Here is a 10,853-nt window from a genome sequence, read left to right on the forward strand (position 1 = left end):
CAGAAAACCATAATCAGGGTTTCTTAAAAAATCTCTAGAACAAATGGGTCAACATGTTGTGTTGCATGAATAATGGTGCACTCCTTGCACTTTCTGTATTCACTCCCCCTGCTTGCTTGCTCTCCTCGGCTACTCTTGCTATTCAGTTGCTCCCCACCGCCACCCGCCACACACTTGAATGAATGCCTCAGCTGCAAATTTCCATCAGACTTGTGAAATGAGTGCCAAAAACAAAGACTGCAGCTGTGTTTTTAACCAAGGGAAGCCTTTTGTCTTAGGCACAACTTGCAATGCTGTTGCCTCCCCCCTTCATTCCACACTGTTGTCTCATCTGAGTTAGCAGCCGGGTCCCTTTGCTGAAAGATTTGTCTCCTCATGAGACTTTGAGTTTGAATGTTCCATTCTGCCGCTTACATTTTCACCCAGACTTATTAGGTCTGCGATAAGGTCCGTGGCTGCACACACAGGAAATATTGATTATCCCACAAGGCAGAGCAGCAGGGACATGAGAGCTATTGGTGGGGGGTTGACAAAAATCAGTTCAATTTCTCTTGAAACATCAGAACAGAGTAGCGTCAAGCACAATCAGTCTTTTTTCTTTAACTGCAGCGGAGTCAGGGCCCTGGCTGTGTGCTTTGTGAGTTAATGTGAAAAAACTCCCTTGATGATAAAACACTATCTGCCTGCAATAATCACAGAAAGTGCAGTGTTCTACTTCTTCAATCTGCAAACGTGTCTCACTCAAATTCTGTGATCGCGTGCCAGCAGGTGGGATGTGAGGTCAGAATCTTTGAGAAAAGACGCATGCCGACAATCGCGCTCCAAATACCCACAATCTCTTAGTAAATTTGCCAAGAAGGTTTTTACATTTAGATGCTCTGGAACTCTTTGAGGCAAAGCTTCCACTTTGGGAAGATAATAAAGCAAATGCCCCTGAAACCAATAAGAGGTAATAAATGTGAGTAGGCAAAATTTCTCAAAAAAGAAAATTGTTACAAATGTTTTAAATACTATTCCGAATCTCACAAAAGTCCTTAAAGCAATAATTCAATAAACTGTTTTAGATTCGATAGACTGCCAAGAAAGGCATTGCTACATTACAAACTTGGCTAGAGGTTTGGAATGGATCAATATAGCTACACATTGTGATATCAGAGTACAATTTCTTTTTTTTTTTTTTTCTTTTTTCTTAAATGACATCAGAAACAGCAGTATGCGACATTACGTGATGGCAGAGCTTCAGTTCATCCTTTGTCATTTTTTTTTTTTTTTTTTTTTTAATAAATAGGACAGGGGGAATGAATGAGAGAGAGAGGGGGAGAGAAAGAAAGAAAACCAAAGGGGAGAAGAGACGGTGAGAAGGGGGGGGGAAGAGAGAGAAAAAAAAAAAAAAAACTCCTGGGTCACCTGTATGGAGAAAAAAAAAAAAAAAAACAAACAAACAAAAACAAACAGAGGAGACAGCAAACAACAAAGAGCAACATAATAATAGAGAAAACAAAGCACCATCACAATAAACTAGCTAGTCATAGATATCAGTATTTACTAAGTAATAAACGATATTGTGCAGCACGCAAGATAGACAGCGCACAGTGTGCTTTGAGGCAGCAGCCAAGAAAGCTTTAGTCCGCGTCTGTGAATACCCATGTGTGCATACCTGTGTGGATCAGCATGCTTGCATTCCAAAGGTTTCTCCATGTAATGATCTGCTAGGGAGTGTGGGGGGGGGCCACAGCCCCGTCCTCCAGGGTGTGAAGCGGGTATGGAGGAGATCAAAACTCCAGACATCCAGAGGCCCCCAGAACACAAGAGACCATGGAAGACCAACAGAGGGGCAGCCGCGCCACTGTCCCAGTAAGAGCTGAGGAGAGTCCCAGATGAGGGCTCGCCCAGCAGCCGCGGAGCAGAAGTCAGGGGGAGTTGCAGTGACGCGCCCGTGAGCTCCGCCGGCCCCCAGCTGCGCCTGAGTGACCGAGCCCTAGGCCGAGAGGCCGGGGGCACCCCACCTCCAAAGGGGCCCGAGCGAGCCCCAGGCCCCAGGCCCCGACAAGCGGCCGCCAAGGAGTGAGCCGGTGTGCACCCGGACGCCCACCCCCAGACACAAAGAACCACCAACACACCGACACCTGAGGGAGTCCGCCACCGGCAGGGGAAGTGGTGGTGGGTGGAGATAGGCCTCCAAACCTTGGAGGGCCTGAGGTGTCCCCAGAGAGGTGGCGTCTGATACCCAACCTGACATATAGACACAGACATACAGGCACACACAGACACAAACATCCATTCCCACCCTCATGCTCTCATATGCACTCACTCCACACTCAACCAACGTGGAGACAGACATAAAGAGACGCTGTACACACAATCACACTCCCCAAGCGTACTCTACAAACCGGGTCTAGGTACCCTTGCCCCTGGAGGGGGGAATTGCACCCAGACCCAGGTGGTGTTACCCTTTTCCCTGCGGTGGGGAGAGGCAGACCACCCCGACTCCGCAGCAGCAGGGAGGCCCCACACCCCAGACCGCAGTCGGACGGCCAACTCCTCCTACTAGCCCTCCCGCTCCAGCAGGCCGCAGAGAATGGGGGTGGGAGAAGACTCCAAACCTCCCTCCACCCGCTCATTGTAGTGTTGATGCATATGTGTTCTAAGGTGCAATTAAAACCCAGGAGGGCATGGAGCTACCTGCCAAGGAGCAGCAGGTAAGCGCATAGTCCCTCCTGCTAACCCTCAATGACTAAGTGTATTTAAAATTGAGAGGTGGGCAACGACGTCAGGGGTGAGGTATACACCCTGATGGTGATTTGGACTCCGTGATTGTGCCCACCCCCAAGATCCTATATGTATGTGTAATGAGAGTGTGAATAATGTGAATGTCTAAGTTGTGGGATAAAATTGAGGCAGAGGCAGCCAGAAGGGGACGGGGGGGGGGCGGTAGCCTCCTCTGCACCCTGGTGACATACCCCCACTCCAAGGCCCTGCATGTGTGGGTGGTTGTGGAGGAGCGGGAAGAGGGAGGCAGCTGGAGATGGGGAGGGAAGGAAGGGAGGGGCAGGTAACCCCTCCCTGGGGCCAGCTCCCCCGCTGACCCCAGTAGGCACTCCCACCCTCCGCGACCCGCCAGGGAAGGGGGGCCCAGGCCCATCAGACCGGGGCCCAGTGCAGTAGCGCCCCCCGGCTCCACAGAGCCCTGGACAGTCCACCCAACCCCACCACAGAGAAAACTGCACCCACCCCACCAACCACACATCTTCCAGACTACATAAGACGGTAAACGCCCAGGCTGAGATCTTCCTCCACCTCTCCTGTATCTCCCCCTCCTGCAGAGAGTTCCTGAGAGAAGAAAGCTCCTGCAAGATGTGACCATCCCCCCCACCAGTTGAAGAGCCCCCCAGGCGGCTCGATGCACCGGCGGCACCCTGCTCCAGAGTACAGAGTACAGAGTATTTTCAGAGTACAATTTCTGTAAAAAGCTGGTGACACCTTTTGATATAACCCAATTATGCCTGGCTTATGAATAGCATAACAAGAATAACAGTTTCAGTATTTAAAGAACTGCATTTGTTTCCCGTCCTTCAACCCATATTAAAAATAAATAGATAAAACTCTTTGCTCGTGAAGATTATCCAGAAAGGCACAATATCATTGTAAGAGAATGTTGCAAGGATCCAAAAATCAATAGCAGCAATCTTAAACATGACTTAACTCATCTACTGTTTTCTTCTGTGGGAGAATGAAAGGGAAGGATAGTGAACTAGTAGTGACAGATGAAGTTATACTGTACATGTGTTGCAAAGTTAAGCATGAAGTTTCATCAGAGGCAGCCGTGTAGACAGTATAAATAGATGACTGCAGCAATTGCAAAATCCTAACTTTAAAGCTAACTTTAAAGTTTGGCCCCTGGTGTACCAGTCACACTGGACAGGATTACGCATTTGATTATGTTCACCGTTATGGTGCAAACTGCTTGAATGCACTTTACCACACAGCAAACCATATTACTGTTACATATTTAAATTTAAAAAGTTTCAGAAGACATCAGCAGGAGAAAGATAATCCAAGTCAAGTTCACTGACTTGAATTAATGGAGGTGAGTCCTACCACCCAGGTTTTTGGCTTACCTGTCAATCATGGCTGCTATGTGTCCAATTTAAAAAAACAAAAAACAAATGAGTGACGCACAAATAAATAAATTAATTAAGAAAACATGACTTATAGGCATGAAGGATTAGGTTAACAAATAAAAAATCAAATAAGTTGCATTTTTAGAACATTATGTATTGGCTAGTGCAGTGGTTCCCAAACTTCTTTTGCTAGGCCCCCCTTTGTTTTACAAGAAAAATGTTTGCGCCCCCCGTGCACGCGCGCACGCACATGCACGAACACATCCTCCAACCACACACACCGATATTTTGCTCCATTGCGGTTTCTTTCACACCTCAAACATTTAGTTAACAATTAAGCAAATACAAGTAATCTGCAATAAACGACAGATAGTAATAAAATAAACTACTAACTCTTTTAGGCTACCTTCAAACATATTTTTGAAAACGCAGCTGTTTCGTCCACACGTAAACAGCGGTTCCTATCACCGAAAACGGAGATTTTTTACAACTCATTTTTTTCCGTTTACGTGTGGACGAGGAATACAGATTTCGTCACGCAATATCAAAGGTATGTGCCTTTTTTCACGTCACGCTGTGCGCCACGCTTACATGAGATGAATTGCAGAATGGGAGCTAGAGACAAAATACTGTTACTGTTAATCTTACTATCTTCAGGTTTTACACGCTTACACACGCAGTTACTGTCCCTCATGTAGAAAGGCAGAGGCGTCATGGTGTGATTATTTTACTGTAGTTGTTTTTTTTTTTCATGTGTAATAATATTCAACATTGCTATCAATGCATTTTTCAAAAAATGCTTCTCTGTGCAAAATGGGTTTGAAAACATAAACAACTCTGGGATACTGTTTGTCCGTGATTTGAAGAGCCGATCCCACATAGCAAGGAAACATTGAAACATCCATCCATCCATCCATTCGCTACCGCTTATCCTTTTCAGGGTCACGGGGGGTGCTGGAGCCTATCCAAATCAAATTCAAATTCAAATTCAAATTTTATTTGTCACGTACACAGTCATACACAGTACGATATGTAGTGAAATGCTTGGACAACTGCTCGTGACCTAAAGAAAACAAAAAAGGAAAGGCTATGAATAAGATAGGAAATAAATATGAAAAATTAAAAAGGGTAAATGTAACTAGGAAGGAATAAAATATAAATTAAGGTTAAAAATGAAATAACTGTACAACACAAATTAGAATGAAGGGTAAATTTAACTGGGAAGAATAAGATAAAATATATAAATTAAAGTCTCAGTGAACACAGGAGCTAGCTGGTATGCGCAGTCTCTGAGGATACGACCTGGGATGCCGTCTGGTCCTGCTGCTTTCCTGGTGTTCACTCTCTTGAAGGCTCTCCTTACTTCATTCTCGGAGATGACGAGCACGTTTCCGGTGCTGGCAGTATCTTCCTGTCTGCAGCCGTTAGCGCCGCTAACACTAGCATTGTTGGAGACCTTAGCTGCAGCCTCGAAGCGAGCATAGAAAGTGTTCAGCTCGTCTGCCAGAGTCATGGCCGCGTTCGTCATACCGGTTGTTGGTGCTTTATAGTCCGTTATTGTCCTTAGTCCCTGCCACAGGCTCCTAGAGTCACTCTGTTGGAGTTGTGACTCTAGTTTCCTCCCGTAGCGCTGCTTCGCCTCTTTCACCGCCCTCCGCACGTTATATGACGCGGCTTTGTACGGGTCCATGTCCCCCGTCATGAGTCCCGTGTTGTAGGCAGCGGTGCGGGATCTCAGAGCGTCGCGGATGGTTTTATCCACCCACGGCTTCTGGTTGGGAAACGTTGTGATAGTCTTTGTCTCCACGGTATCATCCGCTAGTTTCCCGATGAATCCCACAACCGCTTCCGTAAACACGTTGACGTCATCGTCGGAGCTGTTTCTGAACATGCCCCAGTCTGCGTCATCGAGTGCGTCCTGTAACGCGGCCACCGATTGATCCGTCCAGCGCGCGACCTTCCTCTGAACCGGAACTTCCTGTTTCAGCCTTTGTTTGTATTTTGGCATGAGGAAGATGGCGGCGTGATCAGATTTGCCAAACGGGGGGCGGGATTGTGCCTTGTAGCCGTCCTTGACCGTAGTGTAGCAGTGGTCCAGTGTCCTTTCACCCCTGGTGGGGCAGGTGATGTGTTGATAAAAGTTCGGCGCTGCGCGTTTGAGGTTGGCGCTATTAAAGTCCCCCGTCACAATAAGCGCAGCGTCCCGGTGTTGTGTCTGGTGCTGTGTGAATGCCTCATGCAGCTCGCATAAGGCGGAGACCGTGTCCGCTTGTGGTGGAATATAAACGGCACTTATAATGACCGATGTAAATTCCCGAGGTAGATAAAAAGGACGACACATGATGGACAGTAGTTCCAGATTTGGTGTGCAGGAGCGTGTGAGAGGAACAACGTTCGCACTGTTGCACCAGTTGTTGTTCACCATTAAACACACGCCGCCTCCCCTTGACTTCCCCGAGTCCCGTGTCCTGTCCATGCGGTGAACCGAGAAGAACTCGGCCAGCTGGATGGCGTGGTCCGGCACCGCTGGGTTCAGCCATGTCTCGGTGAAGCAGAGGAGATTGCAGTCCCGAATGTCTCTCTGGAACTTTATCCTGGCCCTGAGGTCGTCAAGCTTGTTCTCCAGTGACTGGACGTTGGCGAGCAGGATGCTAGGCAGAGGTGTGCGGTGTGCACGAGCTCTCAGCCTGTTCCTGACGCCGGCTCGCTTCCCTCTAGGCCGCCGCCGCTTCCCTTTGTTCTCCCTCAAGATCTCACTCGGCCAGCTCGGATCCGGAGTTAAAAACTTCGAATTGTGAGTACATTGTAAACCAATAGAAACAAGAGTGTCACTGTCATACCTAATGTACCCAATGGTGATGATTTTGCCGATTTAGAAACGCTGAAAACTAACTTAAAAAACAAAGACAAAGAAAAAGTGGTCGGAGCAGTCGTGACGGCAGCCGACCTCACCGGCGCCATCTTATCATCAATCCCAGCTGTCCCAGCAATCCCAGCAATCCCAGCTGTCCCAGCAATCCCAGCAATCCCAGCTGTCATAGGGCGAGAGGCGGGGTACACCCTGTACAGGTCGCCAGTCTGTCGCAGGGCTAACACACAAGGACAAACAACCATTCATACTCACATTCACTCGCACATTCACACCTAGTGGCAATTTGGATTATCCAATTAACCTATCCCCACAAACTGCATGTCTTTGGACGGTGGGAGGAAGCCGGAGTACCCGGAGGGAACCCACGCAGACACGGGGAGAACATGCAAACTCCACACAGAAAGACCCCGGCCTGATGGTGGAATTGAACTCAGGACCTTCTTGCTGTGCGGCATTGCTGTGCGGCATTGAAACAATGTTTAGTCAATATCAGGCGATGTCATTGAATCAACGTTGAGGTGTGACGTTGACCTAACGTCACTCTTGCACCCTTTTTTTATATTGAAACAATGTCGGGTTTTGATATTGAATCAATGTTGAAACCTGACATTGATTCGACGTTATATTTTCTAATACTGTTGACATTGAAACAAGATTCTGATATTGAAACACTGTTGAGCTATGGTGTTGATTTTCCACCTCTTTCGCAGTTGCTTTTTATTAAAACAAGAGTTAAATCATGACTGGAAATCTACCTTTCTTTATAGGTATTTTAACCAATACTAAACTACTGCATGTTTCCATCAATACTTAAACCACCTAAACACATAATTGTACTTATTCCTCAAATTGGACACCCTTTATATAAAAAAAAAGTCTCACAATGTATCATGTCAATATTAATATCCTAAAATTTAGGAATTCATGGCACCGAGACAAAAATGTGGCGCACAGTGTGACGTCAAAATAGGCGCATACCTTTGACGCTGCGTTTTCTCCGTTTTCCTCGTGTGCATGAACTTTCTCCGGTCAATTCCGCTGAGAGTAAATCTAATGTCCCGCTCTACTGTACAAGACAATGGTTACCTGGAGGGATGTACCACTGTGAGAGGGGTGCTGCGGAATAGTCCAAGTGATCGCTGTTTTAATTTCCCAGTCAACTATACATAAATTGCACGTCGACACGATTTTTTAAAGTTGGTGAACTAGACCAAAGTCATTGATAACAAAAGAACAATAAATCTACTTTCTCTGGTACTTTATACCCTCTCAGTTGCAATGCAATTTAACGCTCAACTACAAATCGATGGGTTTTTGATGGTGACCGGCGCCGAATGATGGTCAACTATAAATAGACATTTTCTCTACGTTGTTGTTGTCACCTGGTCGACTACAAAAAGATCAAATATCAATGACAAAAAAACAACGGTAAATCAACATCATTACAACGCCCCTATAGTAAGACCGTCGGTTTACCACAGTATTTCAATATTGTTACAACATTGGCATTTCAACCCTGACCATAACGACGGATCGGATGAAAAATCAACATCAATTCAATGTTGTCTTGCCATCTGGGCGTGTGCTCCCGACACAGGGAAAACCAATTTTGCAGGGGAGACCTACCTTGGCACTTGTGCAGGTGAAACCAAAGGGAAGACATGCTTCACCATAATGTCTTTGGCTTAGAATGAAGTTAATTTGGAAACATATTCAGCTATGCTTCATCTCCTGCTTTGCGTTTCTGTGGGTGCCCTGTGCTAGCAATGTCCAAGCGTTTTGTTCCCCCCCTCCCGCCCTTTTCATACCGTGCCCCCCCCCTGCAATGGCTCTGCGCCCCCCCTAGGGGGCGGGCCCCACACTTTGGGAAGGTCTGGGTTAGTGAATTAAGCAACATGATTAAAGTGGCATTGGCAAATGCATAAAAGTATTATGATAGAGAGAACTTTTTTCAGCCATATAATAGAAATACTAATTGAATAAATACCCCACTTCCCCGTAGCCTGATGTGGAACTCTTGGACGTTTTTTTCAAGATTGGGAGGTCTTCACTCAGTTAATGAAACCCTCATTCATTAACTTTTAATGAAAATTGTTTCAGAGTTGGGCAATTTTAAATCCCTGATCCGCTTTATTTCAATTTGTTCAATTTATTTCAAGGTAAGTTAGACACCAGGAATATCTTCAGGGGCATTTTATAATTACAGTCAAATGGGAGATCTCAATTTATTAAGGAATTCTCAAATAACATTGAACATTTAAATTTAATTTGATTAGAAATATTCTCTCTGAGACACCAACGATAAGCTGTTGTTTATATGCCAATGAGCAAAAACTTGGTTTATTGGTGAGGTTGTCAAGTTTCATGCATTATATCAATCACACTTAGAATCAATGTCAGTCCCCGCTGTTCTGTCTCCTAATCAACATACCGCAAAATGTGTGGCCTTGCTGTGGGGAAGGTGGCAGAGGGGACAGCAAGGCTTGGAGCACAGACAGAAAAGAAGTGAAAGATCTTCAAAGCATCTGCTTTACAAGTCTGATGCATTCTCACTAGCTGTGTTAAAATCCTTTGTGTCTCATTAGGCTGCGATTTTGGGACTGTGCCTTTGTGCAGTGGACAAATTCTGTTTGAAATGCAAGAGGGGAGAGCGATCTTTCTGCTTTCAGCAAACCCATGGGCTAAGGCTTTGTTAGTGAAAAGATGAAGATCACTTTTTTCAACAGTAACTAGATTATTCCTTCTTTTTTAGGAGGGGTAAGTGTTTATGAAAACATAGTTTTAAATATGATGAAAATGTGTGATTAAAATGAGCGACATCAGGGTCATTGGTTGATTTGGATAAGATTTAGAATTACCATCCAAAAAGGGCAAATTGCTGTACAATGATTATAGCACATCCAAGAACAAGCTCAAACAACCTCAAGAGTAAACGAATGTACTGTATAACCATCATGTCAAATGTGAAGAAAACAAAAACACCTATGGTAAAGGTAGCAGCAACAGTAGCAAAAATAAAACAGCCATACCAATAATGACTAACACCAAAAATAGAGTGATTAATTTCCATTACTCCAACAGAAATTGTGGATGTCTGTTAATCCAGCCTTCGAAATGGATCTTTGTATTAAGCCTTTCTGGTAGGTTTTTAATATCAAAGTTTCAGAATCAATATGAATAAAGTTTCCTTTTTCTCATCTGTACACACACAAAACTCCACCATGAAAAGAAAAATAACTGGCATCATAAATATGAAAGATTGTACTTTGTCGTTGCTTTGCATAAATGTATTAAGATTATTTAAACATTATTTAAACCCTTTGTTCAAACATTCACAACTCTGTGTTAGAAAGACCCAGAGATACCTATACTCTTTCACTTGAGAATCAGCACTTCTAAATCTGATGCTGCAAACATGTGGAGTGTCCACTCTGGGTCAAAGAGAAATTGTTGACCAATTTCCACCATTTTACACTTGGCTGTGAATCGCTCCAGTGCAAGCTTGAGGTCACCACCTGATAAAGCCAACAGAACCATCATCTACAAAAATCAGAGGTCTGATTCAGAGGCCATCAAATTGTAAGCCTCCCACCATTTGTCTAAGCCTGTAAATTCTGCCCATAAAAATGATGAGGGACACAGTAGAACACCTTCTTCAGGTTAACAAAACACATGTAGGCTGGTTGGACAAACTCCCACGTACACTTAAATATCTTTGAGATAATAAAGATTTTGCTCTCTTGACTCTTGGTGGCGCTGTCACTTGGTGTTTGCTCGCTCTGCGGTAGAGTATCACTTCCTGTTCCTGCTCAAACACAGTGGTGTTTCTGAGTAGCTTATCTACTTAGCAATTTAATTAA

The sequence above is a fragment of the Rhamphochromis longiceps genome, linkage group LG23, assembly GCF_057381845.1.
Source record: "Rhamphochromis longiceps isolate RC_006_pf linkage group LG23, R_longiceps_female_GT1.1, whole genome shotgun sequence".
Taxonomy (NCBI): Eukaryota; Metazoa; Chordata; class Actinopteri; order Cichliformes; family Cichlidae; genus Rhamphochromis; species Rhamphochromis longiceps.